Here is a 27,066-nt window from a genome sequence, read left to right on the forward strand (position 1 = left end):
ACTTGTGCTTTGTTGGAACTTTGTTTTTTGTATGTAGCATATTTAAGCGACACTTTAACAAATTTGTATCTACCTATATCGCTTGATGCATTGGTGACTAATGAGCATTTGTTTGCGAATTAAAAAAAAAGGAATATTTTAAAAATTAAGGCTGCAATCACGGTGAATGGTGATTGTAATAATAAAAAATGATACTTCTAACACATTTAAAATATGTAGTTTTAGTTATATATATATACGAAAAAAAAAAAAAAAAAAAATTTCGTGTGCATTAATAATATGAATGTTTATAGCGTGTGCTTGCTTACGTGGGCCATTGTAATCTTTTTCGTCACTCATTAGAGATCCTACAAGTGGGATTGGCTTATGCCACCATCAGCTCTCTATTCAATTTACCTACAACTCTTTGCGATAATAGTTTAAGTCGAGCGATTACGTCGCGAGTCTGTAATGCTGCTCCAAAAGTGTTTCAATTGTTTATAAGTGGACTGCATTTTCTGTGTTTTTTGTGTGAATTGAAGATAAACGTATTTGCGGCACCTTCTACCCGAGATTCCTGCGCGATGCAGTTATTCAAAATATTGCCCCGTTGGGTTAACTCGCCAATTTCATTTTTCATTGTATTGTTACACAAACACAGACCCAGCATATTTCAATGCTACTTTATTATTGTTGTTTCCCAATCTCCTCTAAATCTGGCTGAATACGGTGCATTTCAAAACGAATGAACGTTGTCGCCACCATTACCTACGGCGCGTATTACGGCCGATCTTTAACGATCCGCGAGGCTCAAATCCTACGAACACGGGCTACTGCATACTTTAAATATAGCTGGACTGCAAATGATCCAAAGCGGGGCATTTAAATGCAACTACCTCCAAGTCCCATTATACAAAATGTGACCTGTTTAGACAGACCCTTTAGTGTTGCAATGTATTCATGCCATACACAAAGGTCTTATACAAGGGTTTATGTACGATCCATCCATGTAAATGTGGACACATTCAATCTTTATATTAGAAAAAGTATATACTATATATTATAGTATAAGCATTTATCATTTCACATGTTTGTATATGCTGACTCATCGCAGTCTCATTTCTTCTTCAATTGATATTTTCTTTTATTCTTATTTGGATTTATTGATACATTGCTGCTAGCTAAAGCTTCTCTTCCCTGACACCTCGCATCATATGAAGAGCTACGATGTCGCTAGGGGGCCTTTTCGGTCGACTGAATGCGCAAGTCAGGTTCTTAGGACCGTCTCGTATCCATCATACACGTCCAAGAAAAATGAACCTTACAACGACGACGCCATTCCAACGATGGTGCCAGAAGCAAGGGTATGATGAGAACAACAGCGGCCAATAGAAACAGCAGCATAGATAATTGCCAAGTACCAGGGTTATCTGAAGCCAGGTTGCATACTTATATATCTCGTTTAAGACGTCAGCGTGCCTGCGTACGTATTTGTGGGGTGTGGGGAGGACACCTAGATCTGGTGGATTACCATGGGTAGAGGAAAGTAGTTTAAAAAACAAATTCTCACCATTTTAATGGTCGCTACGTTGGGCGATACGTACCATTGCCTTCTATGATGGGCAATGAAAATTTAAAAATTAATTACTTTGTTCAAAATACCAGTCAGGTATTAGATGTATAGTTTGCAGCTTAGCCCGTACACGACACGTCAGACCAAGTTACGTAAGTTTTTGTTTCTGTGTTTATATAAGTATGCATATGTTCTTTTTCAACGCATATAGCAGTTAGAACTTAGCAAAGCGAAACAAATATTTGTACTTAATCTATGGAATGGAATGGAATGTAATGTTTGTCGTAAAGAATATGGAGGACTTAATTTCAGAGATATTGCTATTATTATTTCACTAATTGGTCAGCTGTAGAAAATCTTCTGGATATTTTACCGCTTTGTGACCACATTTCATTCGTTTAGTAATTACTAAGTTACCAAAATAAGATACTGATTGAAAAAAACTATTCTACCGGCTTCGCATCATAGACTACCAAAATTTCTATGAGAATTATTTTATTAGGACAGCTTGTTGTAGCGATGCAGGGGGGTCGCTACCGTCAAATAGGTTATCAGTACCCCTATTTTATCGCGTGCTCCGTCGAGTGTATGCCAACTTGACTACACATATGTATCAGTGCGAGTAAATCACCTGTTAGATACTTTTCTTTTTGTAGAAGATTCGCCGGGTACTCTCTCAGCCCTTTCCAAGAGCGTCTCTCGCGTACCAACATACGCACATACATTTCACAGAACGAAACTGCTGTGCTAAACGACTCGAGATGAAAGCTAAATGACTGAATCATTGCGGAGCTACGCGTTCAAATACTCATATTCGTACTCCCAAGCTAGTCGAAACAAGATGTTTTTACTACTGTAGAAAAGGGAAACTTTCTTAGAGATGGACAGTTAGATAGATATATCTATGCGAACCTGCCCATAGAGCTCGATGTTTGGTGTAGCGAAGAATATGCTATATTGAATAGAAATCAAACTTAGATTTATGTGTTTTAGCAAAAAAAACCAACGGCTATGTATCGCTTTTTCCCAAACAGTACAATGAAAACTTTTGTTTAGACAATGGGGTTCCTCATTTTCAGTGACACGCAACAAAGCGCGTACATTTCTAGTGGAAAGTACGTCAGTGAACGTCAGCCGCCGCTAAGCAAAAACATGCCTTCCTTACCCTTCCGTTTACTTAACCTTTGTAAGCTTGTTGCCCATAGTAGAATTTCACACTGGTCAATTATGTTGTTCAGGCAAACACAATCGGTTTTTAAGACTTTTTTGGCTGTTTGAGCTCCTACGTTTCTGGAACTTTTGACCTGCGGTTAGCCTAGAGTTTAATCCTGCTAGACTTTTTCCCCATGCAGCATATTTCAGAGACACCTTAAACAATCGATACCTACGAATATCGTTTGACACAGGCCGAGTTACTGTTAGAAAGTTATTTGCACTAAAGGACTAATTTGAAAATGATTTATGCGTAGTTTGAATTGAAGTCATAATCGTAATGAATTATGGCTGCTTTGAGCAAATATGGCCGTCAGGGACGACACTTCTGGCACATGTGGGCAATACTGTTAAAAATCCCCGTTTAGATAGGGTCTTAGAAATAAGGTATAAGGTTCACTATTGATAGGTACGGCATATTGTCTTCACTGACCATTCTCCTGAGGGCATCAAACGAGAGTGAACAAGATTTTACTATGCTGTTTTTATCTCGGTAGGATATGGATGACATCTGGGGGGTAAGCAGTACGACCCATGATTGCCCGCAAGCTGTGGAGTTGGAGCAAGCTTTTACTATTTCTGTTTTCCAGCGTCCTTTACCACCACATTATGTTAACAAAACATATTCGTAAGCGACAAATATTCAAAATAAGCGAAATATCTAAAACCGTATTCAAAATAAGTTTCTTCTAGCATTTTTTTGATGTTTTAGTAATGGGCGCCTTGTCTCTCTCATTCTAGTTTAAACGTCCTTTCTAACAGGAGCCCGATAAAAAAATAATGTCGTATCAAATCAATCATTAGCTTGCATCAGTTATCGGTGTGATTGGTAAGACTACATAACAAGAGTAATAGCGAAACATTTATCTAGTGTCTTTAAAATCAATAGATCTTGGTAGTCTAAATAAGTATTATTTCAAATAAATATTTAAAATAGTTCTCAATTATATAGTTTTCAAAATCTTCGGTGCTTGGTTAGGTTTAAGCTTGCTGATTCTAACTATTCATTTTCACAATAATGATTATCCAAAACTACTATTTTCTCGCTCTTAATATCCTTAATTATCACGACAGCTTTTCTGCAAAATTTGTATTATGCTCTGTTCTATTTTTATCTTTTCTGAGTAGATATTATACAGCATTCACAAATATAATGTACTGATGAAATCAGGTGATCCGTTAGTTGATTACTAATACTAACAACATACAATGATAATATAAATTATATCAAGGGCAGCAGAACTTTCACTTCAATCATGAGGTAGTCACTTTCTTTAGTAGATACTGCGCACGCGTTTGTTTCATATTCTTCTCGATGACGACAATCGGTACGAAGCTAAAATGTAAATTTTTACAAAAACTACGTACGCCAGATGCCCTTTCCTGTGTAAACGGAGTCAGCGCGTTCTACCTAAGGTGCCGGAGAAAGGGCTATATGTTTACTAGACTCTGCTTTTTTCGATCGTCGACTCAGACGCTACGACACAGAAGGTTCACGAGAGGTGATGAAAAAGAACTAGTAAAGGATTGATAACGGTATTTTTTCTTCTCGAAAAAAGGTAAGGCTTGCATAGGCCCGATTTCCGTTTGGCTCGTTGAATGTACGTCAGAATAGAAGGAGCAATGCTGCATGTTAAAGCATACTACTCTAGCGACATGGTCCCAAAAGGGCCATACATGCTTATAGCTTAAAATACATGAATCCTACTTGTTGCTGCCTTCTCTCCTTACACGTGTTGTCCTTGGCGCTGTATCCTTGACCGGCTAGAGGAAGTTTCACTTTAATGATTTCTCTCTCCGTCGATGGGATGTCTGAGACTTTTCGTAGCAGCGTAACTTGTTTTACTGCACTAGAACGCCGAAAGTACGTACGTGTGTAATGGCGAAATTTCTCTGCACAACGAAACATGGTACTAATATAAGTGTCGCCTTTGTTCTCCTTTTGAAAAAAAAACTGTTCCTTTGGCTCCTTGATGGCGACAGAGTCGGAAATGGCAAATGTGATCTAACAATATCATGGCTGTCTTTGCAAATACATACAATAGGCTACTTGTTCTGTATGCTGCGAAATATTGAATGTCTTCCATTTGACCGACAAGCTTGGTCTTTGAAAACAGCCTTTTTCGGTGTTCAAAATCGTTTAGTTTAAAGTACCGGACTGCAAGCTAGACAGTGCAGTGTTTTGGCTTTCCTTTTTGTTGGTTGACATTATCAAAGCATATTAGTATGCGTTTTGGTATTAGTATTGGATGTAAACCTCCTATAAAAAGCCAATGATATAAACTTCATGGCTTTCCATGAAGTTCATATCATTGGCTTACCGTCACCGTTTAACATTCGTAGCTGTCGTTGCTTATGCTCCAGACACTGTCATTATATTTCAGCGGCTACTGCTTTTTTCTTTCTTTCATTTATAGAAAGAATCTTTTATAAATTAAGATTCTTAAATAGAATCGCCTGTAAATAAAAAGCAGCGGAATAACCTAGCCCGCTCTTGATCAGATGATTCGAAATAATACTAAACGCGTGAAGCTTTATGTTATCGTAAACAGTATCAAAGATTTTCGCTATGCTTCGTTTTAATATGTGTTCTTCAATGTGTCTAAGGGCACTCCATTTCAGTGAGTGCTATAAACATATACGCTGTAGAAAGATCAGGAGAAGAAAGAATACGCAAACTATAAAATAGCCATAAAATGCTAAATATAGGTCTTAATCATCGCTCATAGGTTTGGTCGATTGTTTCGAAATAAAAGCTCTTGCGAAGTAGCAGAATTCCGAAAATTGCCCAGGCTCGAAAATGGATTGCTGGAAGAATCCGAATAGTGCGAACGACTTACGGTACATCATAATGATAGCGAAGGCACGGCGGAGAGTTTCAAAATATCGTCACGTTTTATCTGAAAGCATTGGTTTTCTGCAGAAGTCAACAATTGACAAACATGAGCGTGAGTTTGTATCACACAGGCAGCAATTTAAGTAGTTGAAGTTGTTAAAGAAACGTTTCTATGTATATATGGCTTTTTTATTCCAGTGCTGCTATAGAAATGAATAGAAACGCGTCGTGACGCTACTTTCTTTTGGATTTTCTATGGTTATGCAGCAGATAACATTTCCTGGTCCGATCGCACCCAGCTAACGCCTTCCGACGCCCGCTCTCTGCCATACAACCGTAACTTTTTAATTTTAGTTAGACCGTCACCTCAGAAAACCGATAATGGTGTTCTCGTACCATGACACCGGACGACGCTGTGCTACTGAACTACTGAAAGAAACGTTGCGTGGACATTCTGCTTTAGAAAGTATAACACATATAAAGCATTCCGTTTTGGGGTACGTTCGGACCTTCAATAATACTATTTCCCGGTAACTTTTTCCCTGTCCTCGTACCCCAAGCTTATCTGCCGAAAGGCTTATGGTCTGTACATTTAGAAGCTGTGTTGCTGTTAGCAACAGCAAACAGGATGCAGTCTTGCCTTCGTCTCGGTTTATGCATTTGTTCTTTCTTTTGTTGCGCACGGTATCGCGAGCATTATTGATAGCGGTTCTGTTGCAAAACTGTGGCTACGTATGCGTACTTCAGCGTATATAGTGTTCTTGTGTATACACGAGATTCTATAACCTCACGGCTAACGAGAGGTAAGACGAAAACGCCACGTGTATGATGGACGTTAGTTGGCAGTAGTAAGACCGATGACCTCAATAGGTCGGTTGAAATCGCGCCTGTCGTAGGTAGAGCTCTACCATGAACGATTTTATAATATCGTTCTGTATTTTTTATGAATATTGCTCTTATTTTGAAACTGACGCCATCGCGTGCGTTAAAACAGGCGGAACTACTCAGTATGGGATACGCAGTATGGAGTACGTTATGTCGATAAACATTTACCTATCAGAAATGGTTCATGTAATTACTTCGTTTTGTACAGAACTTGTATCCCTAGATGCAACTGTGTGCCCCCTGTATGTTCTTCTTATTTAAATTGTTGCTTTCTAAACCACGCCACCCAGCGGATTTCTCCGTGGTCCAGACAGATAAGTAAGGCATGTTGTGTACATAGGTGAACCTTTGGAGCGCCGATACATGAGTTTATATGCAGAGCTAATAAAAGGTAAATAGCTTTGTAGATCTTTTAGTAAAGGGTGTTGTTCAATTCAATCGTTTTCAACTAGCTCAATCATCTCTCACAAAAAATAAGACGTCTAGTGAAGCTGCGCTGAACACAAACCGATATACACCAGACAATAATCGAGCTTCAGTGAAGTCTCCTCGACAAGCCGGTAATTCCATATTCTTTGCAGACACACGCAGATGCATAGTGAAACGCCTAGTCGACATACTATCCGGACTCACTTATCTGTGGCGGCTGGATGCCAGATAGCGCAAGCGATACCTCTGTATGCTCCTAACGGCTTGATGACCGAATGAGCAAAAGCATATTAAAAGACTGTAGAGGACCAAAGAGAATCGGAATTCACCTGACCGCCTATTCGACTGTTGTCATAGTGGATCATCCGCTAGCTATACGCATAGACGAGAGGAAGGTCACTTTCCACCGGTTCTTCAGCGATGATTATTATATACGCACGAACATCTAGATGACGCCATAAATGTACTAAGGGTAACTCTGCGAAATATTCGAGCTTATTTTTCCCCATATGTTATTCTACTGGGGACGTTCGATCGTTGTAATAATAGCTACTGGAAGAAGCAGCGTGGATAGTATTAAGTGTCGATTTTGATCATTCAGAATGTTTAAATTCCGAAACATTTAATTTCAAGAAACCCTCTTGTATGAGTTTGCGTATTGACAATACAGACTCAATGACGCCATGCTGCGATAGTGCTACGTGAAGGGATCCTACTGCGTATATATAGGCGAAACAGAGCTGAAATACTTCAACATCGAGCACGGCTTCGAATCCGCAGTGTATGCAGTTCCTGCACGGACTGGAATAGCTCGGGATAGGTGTAGCATCCGCTATGATAGCCGAGGACAATATTCTTTGCTGTTTTCACAGTTTTTTGACACGGGACAAAATATCCAAAATAACGTTTTTGGAGACTAGTTCTCCGCCATGCCACCCAGCATACACAGCTTTAAAATTCTAAATCAGGAGAAGCTTTCGTGATGCTGCCAATAGCTTTTTATGGTGAGGGGCTTTTCAACGGAATATACAGTTTGCACAATAATGCGAAAGGATCGAAGCGATAAAAACATATACTACTTATAAACTAATTCAATATAATTATTACCTATTGTTGTTAAGTGGCTAGTTTACCGTTTTACGTTTCTTTTTCCAGTTAGTCTATTTCTTGTATATTATTGTTTGGAGGAACATGTCGACATAACTGAGTATTGAGCAATGTAATTATTACTATGCAAAGTTGTACGCTTCTCATTTTAGAAAGGCTAAAGCTAGTAGGTTAGATCATGGGCAACGTTCGCAAGAAAATGTAACTTTTCTGGCTGGAAAAGTGTGCCTTGAAGGCGGGGGCTGCAACAAAGAGAAGACAACTTATAAATTGTGTCTGTATCTTATAATAAGACGCTGATCACCAAACGGAAAAAGTAAAAGTAGGAAAGATGTGTGATTTGATTCATGCGATGTTCATTAAGCCAGCACTAAAACGAAAAACCGGATCCTTTGGCCTTTCCCGGGCCAGTCGAATGCAACACTTCGGCAACACACGGAACTTACTTCGTTCTTAGTGCGTGCAATATACAGAGCTCCAATATATCGATAGATAAAGATTGTTCCCTTAGCAACAGAAACAAACGTATAATATATGCTATTAATGTTTATCAATACATTTATTTTCAGATTTTTGCACATTTAAAAGAAACTTACGACCAACTGATTCTAAAACATTGTCCTGGAAGAAACTGTAGCTATTGACTCGGGAGTAAATAATTGGTAGCCGTCTGAAAGCGTATTACTGTAGATAGGTATACAGGTTTGTCTCTTACATGTATCAGGTCCAGTATAGCCTACTAGGGCTGGTCGCTTTGGAAGGTTTAATCTAGAAACTGCTTTTTTTTTTAATATTAGTGCTGTTGCCAATTTATTAATGCCCCACTCCGAGCTAAGCAGTCCAGTAACTTTCAGTCGGGTGCATCTAATATATTTTCTATATATCGAAAATATAATGCTAAGTTACTGACTGATGCTGACAGAGCTGTTAATAAGTAAATGAAAATAAATACGTGTTTTACAACGCATTCAGTTAGCCGTTAACTGGATCGTTCATGCTGGCAAAACCGTGAATAATATCGACTTTGGTGACGGATCAATGCTACCTCCTGTTCTGGCCAGGCGTTAAGTATACCTCGCTGTCTTACTAAACTCACTAATGAAATTTGTTTTCCACCTTAGCTATTGTGTATCAAGCTGTTCACCCAGCGTCCTCGAATGCATCTGTACCCGTACTAGAGACCTTGACAGACCTTAGGCGTGTCGCCACTGACTGCCGGACATTTGAGCAATGAAGGTGTGGCGAAGGATACATAAGGACCTTCTTACATCTCCCAGCCGTTTACCGTCGATTATGTTTGCTGTATTCCAGAAGGAACACGGAACTGGCGGTCCGGCACCGCCCCGCATCGCCTTTCGCCCTCTGCTACGCCTACATTATAGAGGACTGCTATAAAAGGAACAATAATCCTATTATAAAATGGAAATCACAGCTCTTTAGAGAGAGACTGAAAAGAAAGTGGTATAGCAGCTTTCATTCTATTGCGATACTTAGTGATACGGGGATGTGTTTTGCAATATCTCTATTTGCCAATGCAGCTATCTGATTTATTCGCGAAATGATAAAGTACGATGAACTTGATGATTTACTAATCAAGCGCTCACTAATTATGAACGTAAAATGAAGCAGTTGAGTGAGGCGTGCCCCTAGTCTTCATCTCTGAACACCATTATTGCTCAATGCTAACGCAACGATTTCATGATATGATAGCTCGTCGTCTCTTGTTTACTACTACTCTGTAATTTGTGGAGATAGTAAGTATGACAAGTTGTTTATGCTGGACTGCCACTCAACTTCCATTTTTTTTTTTGCTCTGCCTTCTATTACATGCTTAGCACCAGTCCACGTTAAATATGCTAGATCTGTTTAACCAAAACGTTGTTTCCTTCTGTTCTTTTTCGACCTTTAATTAACCTTTCAAGGATTTCAGCAATTATTACAATTGCGTGGCGTAATGCCGTCCGAATCTCAGTAGCATTGGTGCGAAGTAACCGTTGTAATTGCCCCTTCAGTATTTCTTTGGTGGATAAGTGCAATCTTTGAACAGGTGGAATTGCCCCCGTGATTGCTTGGTGGGTGAAGAGTATGTCTGCTAGTCTTAGGGCCACATTGCGGGGTAGGCTCGAAGTCGGGCACATACAGACTGCGTTTCGTTTGTGGGAATGATACGGGACATAAAGCTGAAACTTTAATTGTTGGCAATAAACTTACTAATGGACATAAATAACATTTCGGGCCGAATCTTGTCTTCGTAGGTGCTGCGATGACAACATGTTTTGGAATAAGTTTATGCTCTTTAACTTTGAAAGCCTTCGCCAGCTGTATCAAATCCTTTGGCCGTGACCTATGAAAGGAGTCATCCAAATCCTAATTCCGAACAGTCTCCGCTACTCAACTATCACAAAACTGATTTTGAAAATATCCGTCTAACAGGCATAAACTAGAATTACGGCACTGGAGGTTTCTGTCAAAAGAATTAAATCGTGGTGTAGTCTTCAAAATGGTATCGTCTGTTTTCCAATACGTACTCGAGTCTACGAAATATACGCGCTAAAGGGCACGACATATAACTGCCATGTGGAAAAATTATTTTGATTAATGAGCTTGCTTAAATCATACATTAGGACTTGTAATAACCGCACTGAAAATTTCAGTTGGAGCTTGTAATACGAATACAAGTCTACAGCGTATGATTTCAACAAGAGAAAAACTGTCACTTACTTCAGAAGGCCATTGTGTGTTACCGAATGTTACCGAGTGGTTTTTATCTCGTTTATTGGAAAAATTTCAGTTAATATAACAGGAAACTATTAAAGCAGCATCCTACTATAGGTAAACGTTGCATGATTTTTCTAACCGGAAAGACAGCGTGCATGGCGACGTGCACCACACAACGAACCCGTTCTATTAAAGAAAAGGTGGCTGGCGGACGAAGCGATTTTTACTGTCTGATAAATCGCAGGTCTTTTAATGAATATGTGTTAATTTTCCATGCCTATGACCTACCATCGATTTCATCCACCGTAAGTATGTTGTCTTCCAGTATAAAACTAGTCTAAAAACCTTGAAATAGCTAAAAGAAACTGCCGGTGTACAGCATATCGTTACCGTGAATCATCGTTAATTTGTGGTAAAAGCCATACATCTCAATTAAACCGTTCTTATTTCACTGATTCCAGTTCGACTCTAGGTCTCAACATTTAAGCAGTTCCGTATAAACTATTCTTGGCAAATAGTTGCTAGGCCAGGAGTCAGGCCTTTTTTTAAAATCTTATCTCACTTAAGTTACGCATATCAAATAATTTCTCCTGTCAACTGATTCGGATATAGTTCGGAACGTCCCGTTCGAAGATGCTCCTATGTTATCAGCTCTAAAGCAATTGTGTTATAACGAATGTAACTAAAAATTTGCGGTTTATCTAGAACTCAGACGCTGTTTCCCATGGCTAGCAAAGACGAAACGATATGACAAACGACGAAATGTTTATGCCTTTTTATATGAATGGAGCGTTAAATACAGTTCAATTGTAGAAAACCTAGTCCCATAGACTTTGCTTCGAAAAAGCCTACGGAAAGGTCCAGTGCTACGAAGTCACACAGATTAGGGTGTGACCATAATAGGAACGCCGCACGAGAAATTCTGCATAACTCGAGCGTTTCAAGTGCAGTAGTCCCGGGTGGTACCACCTTGTTGGAACCAAATCCATCTAATTTCAACCACAGAATATTTTGTTAGGATGCTGCTCTATCACCAACGAGGAACACTGACAACTGAATAGAAAAGCATTCCGAAAAGGCTGATGGCCTAGAGTTTGTATTGTACGATTACCCTAGCTCTATAAAATGGGGATCCATAAATGACGGTTTCGTATGTGAATGTTCGACACTTCACTAGTCCAGTTAAAAAACAGATGTCCTTTATTTGGAAATATAATTTTCGGTACAAAGTTAGGATTACGTTGAAGCTCCTCCGTCCTATGCTTCGGATGGCCTGCAAACTAAGCCCCCTAGAAACTGAACCTTATAAAGAAAAAAGCTCGTTAAGTCGACATTTGCTATCGATATAGATCGCTAGCTCCTATCTTACGAGAAATATCATCAGCCTTCCGTAATTTGTCTACCCGCTTGTCATCGTCGCTCGTTATCACAAGTTGATCTGATTTTAGGGTATTTACTACTCAAATAGTATAATCGGCTTAACTACTAGCAAATATTATCGATGCTTCATTGCTAAAGATATGGATATGTATTCCTACACAGATGACTAACTTTCAAACTGTTTCCTTAAGAGCCCTATTTCAGGACTGTGTGTTTAAACATTGCCAAATAGAGCTTTCTCGTACTTTTTAAGCAGACTTTATTCGAATGACCTCCTGAGATAGAGTCACGCGTCCTCTTATTTTTACCGTTGATATTCGTTCAAACGAAAACTATATTGCAGTGAAAGGGATCCCTTACTCAGCATTACCGCCTGCCATTTGACAAGGATGACTCGCAATAAGGAATCAATACCGAAGTCAGTATACCTCGTGGTAATAGCGAACTATTTCAGTTTTTAGTATTATAACCCAAGAAAGGCTGGCAACTAGAACTTACTTAATTTTAGTTCTAAAAAAAAATGATACCTCTTTGTTGCCACGAGTATTTGCCTCGAGCACAAATACCGTTCGTTAGTTAACGAATGCAGCAAGCGATGTTGGCAGCATCGTTATATGATAGATACTACAAGGCTCTATTCGCTTGAAATTGATGCAAACCATTATTTTATATAGAGCATGGAAACAGCGTCTATGGTTATGTTAAAGATTTTTAGACCTTTTATTTTTTCTAGTTTAAATTAGTTCGTCCTCTACGGGTCTTCAAACAAGTTCATCGATTATTTATCTGATCCAAAGATAGCAGTCGGTTCGTGGCATGTTTCGAACCTCTACTAATCGAACCCCTCAATAGCCAAAAATGGAGTAAAGCAATTTGTTAACATCCCATGACAAAGTTTTACGCGGCTATAATATACTTCCTAACAATCAAACGACGATTTGCACACCAACAACACTTTGCTTTCCAAACAAAAAGAAAAGCTTGAGTTGTTCAATCAAGCCATCACTCGCGGCCACGGCCGTGCAGACGGAAGATAAGAGCAAGGAAGCATTTATGAAGGCTCACGACAATTTACAATTTTTTTGATGTTACACACCAGATCAGCCAATGACTCCAAAAAATACCGAGGAAGCATTTATAAAGGCTCACTACAATTTACAATTTTTTGATGTTACACACCAAATCAGCCAATGACTCCAAAAAATACCGCATATCTAAATATTGTAACATATATCTATATATGTGTGTCCTGCATTTGAAAACGATTTTGAATAAAATTAGCCCCTTCTTGTAGTCATGTAGCTGTCCAGTTAGCTTTTGATGAGTGGTCGTGGCTCCCCACTGTTGTAGGTTTTTAAAAATTTTTTTTATTGGTGGGGGCAACCTGATTAACTTGGGTCGTGGCCGTGGTTTGAGGCTCAACGCGACGCACCACCGTGACGTATTTGGAGATTCCTTTCCTGCTTACGGCAAACATGAACCTGTGAGATGTTGCGGGTTACTCTACTACGTGAAAATCATACGCGCTCGCGTTTGGCATCATAATGCTCATTATTTAGCCACGCCTGCATGCGGAAGAACTCGGAAGATTAGATGGACATTAAAACGCGGCCTGGCTATCGTTACCGCAAAGACATCAAGCAACGTTACGACGGCGTGACAGGCCTGTCTATGAACAACGCAGGTAGATCATGCAGGTTCGTGTAACAGCTCGAACGCCATCTATCGAAAGTAAAGCTAGAAACCGATGGTTGTTTCAAAATGTTTGTCACTTTTCCCAGAAAGCGGTCTTCTAATTGATAACAAATCTCCTTGGGAGCAAGTAAAAGCTGTCAACATGAGAGCGCTTTTTTGAACCATATGCAAAACCATTTATTTCACACTTTTATTAATTATTAAGCCACACTGATGAAATATAGCCTCAATGGCTTTCAGCTAAAGCTACATAAAAAAAAATCAGAAAGAAAAAAAAAACTGCCTCGTTTCGTTTGCGGGTTCGCTTCGTGTTTCTCCTTATACCAAAATAGAAATTTTGGGTCCTCGGGTCTATTCCAAGCACAACCGCCATCTATATGCAGCGTCTCAATTGATCTAGATCATATTCGCGTGGTGTACACGCGAACGTGCTTTCTTTACAACAAAAAGAACGTTCTAGGCTGACCAGGTTATTCCCAGAAGAGCGTTAGGTCAAATCCCGTCTATGGGGTAGTAGTACAGGATTTCTGTGTGCATGGTTCGTAGTCTTGTTGAATGGTTCTCAGGGCATCGTCTTGAAGGAAAGATATCCACGCCCTGTCGTTTCAGTATTCACAGAATGCATTCATTCTAAAATTCCACTTCAAAATCAAAACCATTTTTACCAAGCCTAATAAATAAGAGAGATTTGTTAATTTGCAAAGTTTCTCCGTGTGTTGCCAACAGATGAACTGCTGGAAGCTGTAATGTAAGCGCTAGCCTTATTTGCGAGCATGCGTGTATTTGTATACACTTAAGAACTGAACAATCTTGACAGGGCCTCTAAAATTATTTATTGGGCATATGATGACGTTACCAACGGCTGGAATGTTCATCGTATGTTCTGTTATTAAAACGAATAGCTAAAACGATTGCATAGTAATAATAATGCCTAGCCTTGACCAACTTACCGTGTTACGGGAAAAAATTTAGTTTTCTTCGCTTGCTTGGCGCCTCGTATGTGGCGGGATTTTGGAATGACTAATAGTATCTCATACAAATTCGTCTCGTGTCGGTTGTCGGCATCGCAACTGCAACAATGAGGGTAGCCTAAATCCAAATCGTATAATGAGTTGATTCTTCAGCCTGGTCAGCCGACTGAGGCGTTACTGTCACTGTTTGTCACTGCTTTCCAGCTGTGGCTCTACCCTCAGCTTAGTGATTGAGATCAATTGAAATTCCTCGACTATCACAAAGCTGAAAATCCTTGTTTGAAACAAGGAACTGAGGGCCATAACTGTATAGAGTACGTAGCGTAGCCAGCTCTATCTATGGTGCTACTTCACCAATCAGTTCCTCTGTACTCGGTCCGTTCCGCAAAAAAACGCGTTTTAAAGCATTTGAGAGGAAGATATGTTTCTACTTATTAGATCGAGCTCAGCTACAATTAGTAGTGTGAATCACACCCACTCTACCGCGGCAAGCGCCAGGTTAGAGCCCTGCAATGAAGAAACTGGGCACCGTTTCACGTAATGGACTCTTCATTTAGTCGCACATGTCGTACATTAACTATTACTGCCTTTAGACGGCACCCAATCGCAGCGTTCAAAGATTCTCTAAAGCACATACTATATTGTATTCAATAGATGTAAAATAGCAGCCGTATTTGCAAGACGCATCGTCGCCGAGGTCGAACACATTGGACGCCTTCATAGGGTATTTGCGTAGGGACGAAATGATGCTTGCGGGTGTGATTTACAAAACCTATATAGAACATCAAGCTCAGCATCGTTTTCGAGCTTTGCGCAAAGGTCGGCTACTATTACACACAAATTCATTTTTTATTCTAAAACCAACACCCTATGCTATTGCCAGTTTTGATGGAACCTTTGAAAACCCCGCGCTCTCTGGATCAAAATGAACGGCCATTTGGAGGTTCCCATCTGATTAGAAGCTCAATTGGAAATTCAGTCGTCCGAATAAGCTCGAACGGCAAATTTTTCCTTGCTTTTGTACTTATTAGCCTGTTATCAACCTACAACTTGATACCGAGGGGGTTGTTTGCACGGATCATGTCTGAGCGACACTTTAACTAGCTTACATTTGCCAATAACGCCTGACACAAAACTATGATTAGAAGATAATTTGCAGATTAAAGAAGGAACATGTTGTCGAAATTGAAAATGTAGAACTGCGAATAATTCATAGTTTCGTGAAAATGTAGGCATGATCCTAGGAACAACGCATGGGAAGAGCCCGTATGTGACTACTTCATCGAGTATAAGAATACATCCACAAGCAACGAATACAGAAATCTTTTGCGCAGTTGACTGAGGACAAGCGGGCAGACACGACAAATGATTTGTATGAGCGTTTTTATGAGGTAGCGGGGAACGAACAAGACAAACCACGCAGGTTCGTTCACAACGAGACCTTTTTATAATATTGATCTGCCTATTAGACGAACTAACGAATAGCCGTTTTCTTAAAAAGCGGTCTATCATCTAGCGTTCTTTGTATCGTGCTGGAGATAGAGACCGGGCGAAATACACCGTCAGGATATTTTAGCGAACGAAATAAATTCATATCTATAATATAGAGATGTAGAATGTATTGGGCATGTGCACGACAGCGTCCTCAGGTGCTTGTCTTTGCTGCATTATATTCTATAGCCATGTAGATGTGCCTGTTCCAATAACTATGGCAGACTTTTGTTCTTTGTGGGCCCTGTTCTTTCTTTTACTAAATAAAGTGTCTCACTCCTCGTCGCGTGAGAGTCTGCGTACATCGATAACATGGTACGGCGCTTAGCGGGTGATGCTGCGCGCATACCACGAGTCTTTATGTGTAACAGCTTGAGATTTTGCACAGACCTGCGAGAATATGTCCTTTGACTTCGAAACCTCAAGGGGCCCAGAAAGCGCTTCCATTACCGCCTAGTACTGTCGCGATGCGAACTAAAACACCTCGTTGGGACTCGTCGGGAGGATATTCGATAGAAGACACGAGATCCGCTGAGAGGTCGCTGCTGCTTTTTTTTGTGTTACAGTAAATGTCACTTACGATATCGATCTGCGATCATCGAGGATCGAATTTATCATGCATCTTCCTCGAAGGATGAAATTAACGTAAAAAAAGAAATACACAAAACTTTGACACGGAAGAAATACGACATTACCATTTACCCTAGTGTGTACTTTTCTTTGTTTTGCATAAATACGCGATGTCCCGGTGTTTCCTCAACCATCTTAGAGTAGCACACATCGAACAAGTTTCCATGGAATAAATAACCTAACGGGAGAAACTGTTTATTATATTAGGTTAGACTGACTAAAATTCTCAGTCAGTAAAGAACGTTTTTGTAAGACGTATAAAAACAAAAGAAAAAAACACGTCTTCTCGTAGCAGCGTAAGCAGTTCTAATTCAGCAGCCCAAAGATCAGCATCTATTGTACCCTTATTTAGGTGGTATCCAATGGTATGGCTTAGACTAATCAAGAGAGGAAGAGGCATTTTTTTCAAATCTATTTCTAGTAAAGCTTATATCATAGCAATTTCGATTTATTCAAAAGGAGGCAAGTCATATGTGAATATTGCATCAGCTTCAATGATAGACAATTTTCTGTTGAAAAGCTGTTTGCTAACAATTAATGACGAGCTCGTTTTTAAAATGTCGCAATCCAAAAAAAAATGCTTGGAAGAACCAAAAAGCGGCTGTCGGCAATTTGTCTGATATTTATATGTAGAGTGGTGCGTTAAATTTTGGGAAAACTTTGACGGAGTATTATCGAAATAGCGTTCAGACGGGTACTGGTTCTGTCTAGAGTTCAACAATAAACTCATCACAACCAACGAACATTCCCAACTTGATCGATCACCTATTATACAATTCCTTCGCCTTATACGAAGCGCCGTTAACTCTAAACACGTCATATTCCGATCGACATTGACGGTCTGTACTGTTGCTAGTTTTTGTGCGAGTTCTGTAAAATCCGAAGAAGATTTCCATGAGGCAAACCAAAAGTCGCTTAATAACGTTTAAATTTGAAGGGCTCAAGGAACCATCGAAAGGGGCTTAAGAAGCCATTTTCTATATATGTAGGCCCTTTCCACGTTAGGTTAACGGCCATTTTTTTTGGACAGGAGAATCTCAATCGCAGACTGGGTTGTCGGCAGATAAATGCAGGAGGTTTGTCTTTTTGAGGCTTATTAGGCCTTTTTGCACCCTTTGAATTTTTTCGATAGTTTTGACAGGCTATTGACCGAAAATTCAATTTCACTGTGATTTCTCATCTGGAGTGTATCTGAGCAGCAAGGAGTTTACATCTGGCAATACCTTTTTAACTCACGTTTATTACTGAAGGGTTTTTTGCGGATTGACAAAAAAAAGCGTTTCGAAAAAACGTCTTGAATTGAAGCTGTTGTCGAGCTGAGTGGTGATTATATTAAACAATCATTACCCTCAGAAACCACACTTTCAGAGTATGCAAGGTACATTGTTATATTTATTTTTATATAGACACAACTTTAGAAACAAAACTCAGGAGCAATTCTTTAGGTAGATGCGCCATCCTAGTATATCTGTTCGTTCAGGTTAGGCTTTTCGTTCTGTCGGTTCATAAAATAAAACAACCGACCTGATACACTCGGGCTTTCTGTATCGCAATCCGCAGAATGCATCAACATCTTTAGGAGAAAGATGGTTTTCCCGACAAAGCACGAGCAAAGCCGTATCGGATAGAACGAAGGACGGGTCGTGAACTATTTCAAAATAGTACAACGTATACATATAGTATTCAAATCTATCATTATCGTAGAGATCTACTGATCTCTCCGGACTCTAATTCTCTGGTTCAACACAAGCACGCCAATGTAGCAGTAAGGCTTTGTTATTACGAGGCCACCCATCTGCCGCCTAATATCCTGCTAGGAATGGGGGCGCTGCGGTCGGTGATTTACCCTTTCCACCGTGCTCCTGAGAGGCGGTACACTGGTCTCGCAAAACGCCTTGCCATCTCGTTGCTGGCGTCGCCGCCCTGGCCGCCCGCCGCCGCCGCCGCCCTGGCCGCCCGCCGCCATCAGCACGAAACCGTCATCGTTCCAAAAAGAGTGAGACTCGAGAGCTTATCGGCACCAAACACAATTTATGCAGAGGGGTCAGATAGCTACACGTTGCATCGATTCTACGAAGGGGCATACGAGCTTCTTCTTTCGGCCTCGGCCTGGTGTATCGGTCAGTATTTCGTATCAACAATAATACGATCACTGTGCCAACTTTTCTCTCTCTGTACTTCGATGTGGAAGTTCATTCGGTGCATGGGAAGGCCTGTCCGTGCAGAAACTACGTATTGATCATTCTTCTTTCAAACCACGATGGAGTTAAATTTATCCGCCTAAGTTAGCAGATGCCTGTGCCTATCCGAGCAGTGAGTGTCGAGAGTGAGGGAACAATCTGTTGGACACGCTTTACAACTGTTTCGTAGAAGGCCTCGTCTTCTGGAGCATGTGACAAACATTCGCGCAGTCCGAGAACAATTAAAAGGCAAAAACAAGACCGCCGAAAGCGAAATAGTTTAAGGGGTACGATGGCGTGCGCGACAACAGTAGCTACTACTACTGCTAGCACCAGAATTATTATTATTGTCACTGAAAGCTTATTTTCTCCAACACGGCGTCTACAAGGACAATTTAGAGGCATTGTTTGTAATAAGTTGCGAATCTCTTGTCGTAGACGGTTTTTGCAATGAAACTTGTTGGAGAGGGACGTCCAGTGGTGACTGTTGTTGTGTACCTTGCTAATTCCCAAACAAACTAATCAAATATAATAGGAAAAGAGGGAAGTTTATCCTATGTGCTAACGTGGACTAGTGAGCTTGGTGGATACTCACGGGACGTTCGGTACTTCAATGGTGAGTTTCCATCAAGCGTTTCATCTAGGAAGCTTGCTCCGCACTTTCCTTCAAATAAACAATGTCATTGTAATGAGTTCTGTCGTAATTTTGCTTGTTTTTCTCGACGATTAAAGGAGACACGGTTACAGGTAGGTGGCTGCTGTTGCTGCCAGGCTAATTGCTGGCTTACCCTACCGGCTGTTTATCTGATGTAATGATAATTGCTTTTACTGCCTTTTACTGTCTATGCTGCCACTGTCGATTCTGCCAACTCTTTGGCCCGTTTACCTTCCGGTCTTCTGGTGTTGATGCTATGATTGAATTTCTTCAATAAACGCTTTGTATGTGATGGCACATAGCGAACATTGCAAACGATATAAATGGTGTCGTTGGCGTATCATACGTTGTTTACGACAATTTGTCGCGTCCATTTACCTGTCTAAAGTAAGCCAACGTATCCTGTAGAATGGATGAGGTACCTTATATTCCTAATTCTATTACCAATGACTGATTAAACACTTTATCCGGTCACCACGCGTCCAAATTCAACAACTCAAGCAACAATGTTTTTGACTAAGGCTACATGTTAACTTTAATTAATCATAATAATAATCAGGCCTAAGTTAAATCAATCTAATTTAGCCAGACTTAATTGAAGGGTACACTTTATTCGCCTTTAGCGAATTTTTACGAATGGCATGTATCCGACAAGCCGATAGCATAGTCATTTTATTAATTTATTAACAAAAACTTGATTTTTTATAGTAATCGTCGTGGGAAATTTCAATTCAAACACGATTACCCTTGCTTAGTATTATCTAAATTTGTATTATCTAAATAAGGAACTCGAATTTTACCAATTGTATACGCTCGCATTGTATTGTGCAATAAACTTTATCCCAGATGTTAACGCACTGCTTACACATTATTCTACAATATGCCATCTTGATCTTTTACAGACCTATATATATACATATATCATAGTAATACACTTGACCCTATTGACGTGTAAGGTCAGTGAAGAGCAAAAACCGTTTGCTGCGAAGATTTCAGAAATATACTAGTGCGCAGCGAAAAATCCACTGAAATCTGTCTATAAGGCCGCGCGTTCTCGACAAATTCTGCTTCTGTCTTACTCTATCCCCTTCAAGACGGCCATCAAATATTGTGTTACTTCTATAGCTACTGTACACGACCGCATCCGTACGACTTTTCGCGCCATAGTGAACCCAAGAAAATCCTGCCCTGACCACCGGTGAGAATCAGCTGACTTTTTTTTCTATTTTTTGCCGTTTAAAAGCGGCCGATCACTTTGCGAATGCGCGTAAAGTACTATGCCGCGCTGCTGTGATCTAGTTCTGCTGTACACTGAGAACAGTTTTAGATAACAGAGTAATCGTTCTCTGGCGGCATTTCATCAACCATTTACATAAACAGCCACTAGTACTCTGAGAAGTTTGTTGAATTCGAGGCGTGTTGTTGACGTTTGTCAGTCGATCACTCCGCTATATGGAACCGTCTAATTGATCATCGTCGTCGTCTGCCATCAAGTGCTGTTTTTGTTGTCATCTTAACCAAATGGTCAGGCTGGGTTCGCGATTCAGAAATAGTACAGCTGAATGAACAAATGTTGACATAACGAAAAAAAAAAAAAAAAAGTAGACGATGTGGAAAAACTGGCTTTCGTTGAGAGAAGGTAATAAAGCTCGATTTCGTTAAGCGATGTGCCAGGGAGCAAAGGAGGGAGAAATGATTGGCGAACAGATCGCGACTAACTCTGGACCAGTTCACTTTTACCGACTATTGGTCGAAATAATTACAACTAATTGAGGCCAACGACGTAAAATACTGTTAAAGCTTATAGTTGCTTTGATCCCGATCAACGACCAAAAAAAAAAACATTGCAGAACATACATAGAGCGAAGTGCCAGTCATGCAAAGGCAACTCTAATTAGCTTCATCAATCTAACGACTCATCATAAAATTTTTATACGTCCTCAAGGTTGTAAACAACATTCGAATACGTGAGGATAACTTCTGAAAGCGTGAAGTTTCCCTGATGGCTGATGATGATGATGTGATACTATTGTTCCGAACAATTCTGTCCTCCGTAACTTTAGCACAAATCCAACAATAATTACGCGTTTTTCGTCAATGTAAATCTGTTATTATGTTTTGCTGTTTGTTTTATTGACACATGCCGTCTAGTTATATGGAAAACTATATTATTCTCGTAATGCGCGCGTCACTTAAAAAAACTGTGGGCCTTCCTATCTGGTCCTAACAACTCCAGCTTTATAGCTTTTCGAAACCTTCTAGTTTGAGCCATAAAAAAATGTCTAAGTGAAAGCTTTTAGGTACATAAGAACCACTTATTTCTTAATAGCATTAGGCGTCCGAGCGAATCTCGATTGATTGATTGATTGATTTTATTGTGGACAGAAATAATGATCTGTCTTCTATCGTCTCGAAACTTCACAGCAACATCTTTAGTACTCGTTTTCAATCGGCTTTCAACCTAAAATCGCTAATCATTTTAACTTAATTCGATGATTGTCTTAGTTTCATCTTCCCATTTGTCACCCCCATGGGCTCAATTCGGTGAAACGAGAAACCTATATTCGATAATTTTATGTTTGACTGCGATACATTTTCTCTAAGTTAGTATAATAGTACGATGGTGTGGTGTCCTAAACTTACCGGTCCGGAAGACGGCAGCGTGCCATCTGCAGATGGATAACTTTTCAAAGCGACTGATGGCTTATTTATGATTAATGATGACTGAAACGAGTAGTTCACAGCTCTAAGCGAGCACCAAAATTTATAGTAGTATATATCTGTAATAATTCAGTAAAATCTCAGAAGAAGAATCTCAGGAGAATCTCAGAGAAGCGATATTTCGAAAGACAAAATAAATACCTAAAAAGTATTTTTGTTTTACGTCGAGTACGTAAGACGTACTGTTTTACGAAGGTATAGCTGTTTCGTGTGAGTTAGTTATTTCCCGAAGATCGCAGCTGTTGCACTAATACTCGTCATTTTTTAATGCTTGTGTTTAAAGGGTTTTTATTTTTATATAACCGAACGTCCTGTCAAAAAAGCTCGGTCAACGTTGATCAACTCTTTCATGAACACGCCATGAAAGCTACAATCCGGTATACACTTACGATATGGGTTAGTGCTAGAGCTGAGTATATATAATAAATAATGAAAAAGGTGGTCAACCTGATCAGTCGTTGCTTCCGCAACACTCAATTGACGCAGAAATTACACAGTATAATAATTGCACTTATTGTGTTGTTTTATTGTTATTAATTATACAGATAGTTATGATTTTATTGTTACGTCAGACACTTAAGGTTGACATGGGAAATAATTCCAAATGTACGTGCTCAGGGCTTAAGATAGATTCGAACAGCAACTAGAGCTATCGAACTTAGGACATGGGTCAAATGTTAACTATTGACACTTTTTCCTCCTGTTGAATCATTGTATCGTTTGCTACTTAGAAGATGTAGGCAACAGAGATATACATATATTCGCAATTATATGCCAATAGAAAACGTATACAGGCATGCTTAGAATGCTACTTACGGCATACTCGCTTTAGTTCATCCTGTATTACATATTTTAACATCCGGAACTCAACTTTTATCTACAGCGCTATATTTCTATCTCTGTGGGCAGAATTCCATGGGTTAGGAGGCGTGCAAACAAACGAAATTCGGCCCCAAAATCCGCTGAAAAGTTACGCCTGAGACAGTAGTAGAACTGATGTCACGGTCCGCCTCTCAAGAGGCGTTAATAGGTCAGTGATTTTAGGATGTGAGATCGCTCTATTTTATAGGCACACCGTTATTACGTGCGTTTCAATATTGCCGAGCAATACCGCTGTCAATTTCAATAACGACACGTCTTCTAGATAGACGACAGGCTATTTCCACAGTTGAAGAGCTATTTCGTCTCAGGATGAGAACGTCAGGTCTGGAAACAGGGAGATGAGAGTAATGGTGAGGAGACAGCTGAGCCGAACATATAGTGTCAGGTCTGATTCATGGTGCCGATCAGACATTTCACCTTAATGCAAACTACTACGATTTGGTTGTCTCTAGTTGCCAGGTGGCAAAGAGGCAAATGTCACAGAGGTAAATTAATCGTCAAAAAGTAGATAGTTCCTCTCTCGGCGAGCGACGTAAAGGGGCATGGGGTTTTTTCGGCACTGATTTTCAACTTCCGCTGTTTCTTATACTAATAATTCGTATATAAAACAGCCCAAGTTGAGAAGTTGTTTTTTTGTTGGTGGTCTTGAACGTAGAACTTCCCGATTAGTGCAGATAGGATATGAGAGTTTGCATGAATATAATACGCAGTGAAGATCTCTTTTATCGGCACTAGAGTGGAATAAGACGATTGATTGCAACAGGCTCTCGCTCGACAGCGTTGCCCTGGAAGGAACGAACTCAGTCAAGTACACAGTAGTTATCTAATATAGCAAAAAATTGAAGTAAATCGATAGTTGATAATGCAGTAATCTTCACTGTTGGATACTAATGCTATGCTACTATATGTCTTCATTACAGTAACGCCTTGAACACCCGTTTTGTGCTTAGGGCAGGAAAAGGCTAACATGGAACCCTCATTGTGTGTGAAACGAGGAGATCATAGAACTCATCATTCGATTAATACCCTTATTTGTGAAACACTCACTTGTTGAAGACTTGCAGATCGTTTTCTGATCGTGTTGATTCCAAGCCTAACAGAGCGTCATAAGCTCTCCATATAATTTCAGATAAAAGCTTTTTTTGAAAACGTGTATGTGGAGAAATTTAACTTGCTTACAATCTCTTTTTTTTTTATCCTGTTCATGGTAGCAAAGCGGACTTTCGAAAATGTTTACTCATGAATTGAAGATGCTCACTGGGTATATATTATATTTATGATTTGAGGGCACAGTTTACAAATACATGAAGCGTTATTTGTGGCTGAAAACCAATTTAGCGATGTACACTTTCTTTTAAAAGCAAAGGATATCTTGTGGCTAAATAATGGAATCTTCTATTTAAGCGCCTATTATTAGATCGATAATTAGATTATATTTGCAAGGATTGCACGGTGTAGCTACAGTCTAGCTTAAAAGTTTATATTGGACTTCAGTACCTACGCGAGCTTCTGTACATGTTTTTATTCTCCTTTTAGATCAATTCGCGAAGTTTAATTTGCCAAATGTCCTCGATGCGTTACACCTGACTTTGAATCACAGTTCGGCATAATCCAGTTAACAATTATTCCACAAATTCTGTGTTTCAAGTCGTAGATACACATTGCCGTTTCTATAGGTTTGCAGGAAAAAAATCGTAGGATAGAGGGAAGGGGGAGGGGGCAGTCCTTCGGACGAAGGTGAAGGTTTATCATGTACATCGAATACATTTAAGCTGGGAGTGCTCAACTATGAGTTAAGGAAAAAGTAAATACGATCAATAATTATTTTGTCAATGCTAACAAACGTATTGCGCAAAATACAGCCATAGGAATAAAGGATATTTTCAAATTTAGGTCACCTCCTAGTAAAGTTAATTAAATTTATTCATCAGCGCAGTATAAGTAGCTTATCATAGAGTACGACTTATATAGGAAAACCATCAGATCTTTGCTTGTCTCCTATAGCCCCAGTAAAGATTGAATCAGACATTCATCGAAAGCATTTGAAAGGTATAAATAGTGCCGTTCAGGAAGTTGGACTTTTGACATCCTGTAAGCTTCGACCCACAGCAGTGATCTTCTCTTAAACAAACTACTGGAGATAGTAAAAAATGGGTCAAAAATGGAAAAGCATACGAAGCTACGAGTCGCCAACTGAATTCGGTTATTGGACCTACGCTTTTTACATTTTTTTTTTTTTGACAAATAGCCTCAACAAATTCTGTACTGGCATTGAGATATAGATAGGTGTATATCCGTAGTGCAGGCAACATAGGAGATAAACAGTCAATTAACTAAAACCTATTATTGATTAGTTGAGTGCGAGTAATGTCAATTCAGGCAACTCAGTTGCTTGAAGTGTACATTTCTTCATAGAGTGAGTAATAAGGTCTTCTAGGTAAGGCTCATGCGAAAGCCACTGATAATAAACAATAGGAAAAATGACATATGATTTACTGCTCGATTGAACCATGATAAAGAACTAGTGCAATTTTTAGAAAGTCAATAAATTTATACTTGGGAATAATGTGCCAAGCTAATCTCAAGTAGGGTAAAAATTAAAAAACAATTTTTGTAATCTCTACATATGTAGGCTAACCATTTGTGTAAGCAAATGGAAACTAGAAGCTTCGCGAATGCCCATAAAACTAGTTTCAGTTTAACCCACAAGTCTAAACACCAACCCAGCCCTTAATAATAGACGCTTAGCGGCTCATAGGCTTGAATAAACATGAAACGAATGTATCTTATGACAAAATATACCCAAACCAGCTCACACTTAAACAGTATCTCCGCGTAATGGTTTCCATTGTATATTCCGCCAACTATCTATTTAACCAATAGTAGAGAAACATGTATTTTTTCCGCAAATTTACACCTAACACCTTTTAAGGTTTTCTTGCAAGTAAGTGGGCCGCAGTTAAATTTGATTTGAAGGGCTTTATGGGTATTGTTACAATAATTTGCAGAACCTTAAATATACGTGCATTACATAGATGTTGTTAACTACTGTTACTTAATAACGATGACGGAGATTGTTACTATTATACGTAAAAGATCAGAAATTTCTTAGGAAGAGGCAGCTTCACAACAGCTTTATGCTGTACGCCAAGGCAGCCAAAAGGGTTGCTCATCTAATAACTGATTTGACCGTCTTCTAGGATTTACTGATTTATTATTTATCGTATTTAAGAACTGAAAGTTCAGTGGTTGGAAAACTGAATTAGGACCAAAACGCTAGAACTGTGCTGAAATATCTTATGGCTTTGATAAATATGGCCTCATACAAGCAGGTGAGATAAGCTATCTGCAACCTGAAATGCCGCTGATAGAAGAACGCTTCATTTATTGTTATTTCCGCAAATTACAATAGCATTTCCTTGATTAAGGATTCTTCTCTCGAGATCTAAAACTAAACGCTACAATAGATTGCAGTATGACCTGGCGCGTGCTACAAAGCCGAGGTGTTGGATATTCCCGCTGATACGAAATACGGCCGTATTGAGTTCCTATAGGAGCAAGCAAATACTTGTCCTTATAATGAACAGCTTTTCTATAGGTAGGACCTTTTTAGCTAGAATGTATTCAAAAGCAATAGTTCTATCGTAGGATACAAATCTGTTTAAGGCTAAGCTTAAGCCTCTTTTGCTTGTGATCGAATGCTGCTGCTGAACGTCGACCTC

At 39.6% G+C, this 27,066-nt stretch overlaps 1 protein-coding gene and 1 long non-coding RNA gene across 4 annotated transcripts in view; one reads left to right on the plus strand and one right to left on the minus strand.

The window, feature by feature from the left end:
- Positions 1-27,066, minus strand: part of LOC111260620 (uncharacterized) — a 109,066-nt gene that overhangs the window by 38,394 nt on the left and 43,606 nt on the right. The window lies entirely within an intron of this gene.
- LOC111260590 (allatostatin-A receptor) overlaps positions 18,865-27,066 on the plus strand; it is a 93,761-nt gene continuing 85,559 nt past the window's right edge. The window contains exon 1 of one of the 2 annotated variants that reach the window (XM_086968397.1): positions 18,865-19,833. The gene's annotated coding sequence lies outside the window, so the exon portion shown is untranslated. The remainder of the gene's footprint in view (positions 19,834-27,066) is intronic. The other variant, XM_022833473.2, reaches the window with a different exon arrangement.

This window comes from Varroa jacobsoni, unplaced genomic scaffold, assembly GCF_002532875.2.
Source record: "Varroa jacobsoni isolate VJ856 unplaced genomic scaffold, vjacob_1.0 scaffold_44, whole genome shotgun sequence".
Taxonomy (NCBI): domain Eukaryota; kingdom Metazoa; phylum Arthropoda; class Arachnida; order Mesostigmata; family Varroidae; genus Varroa; species Varroa jacobsoni.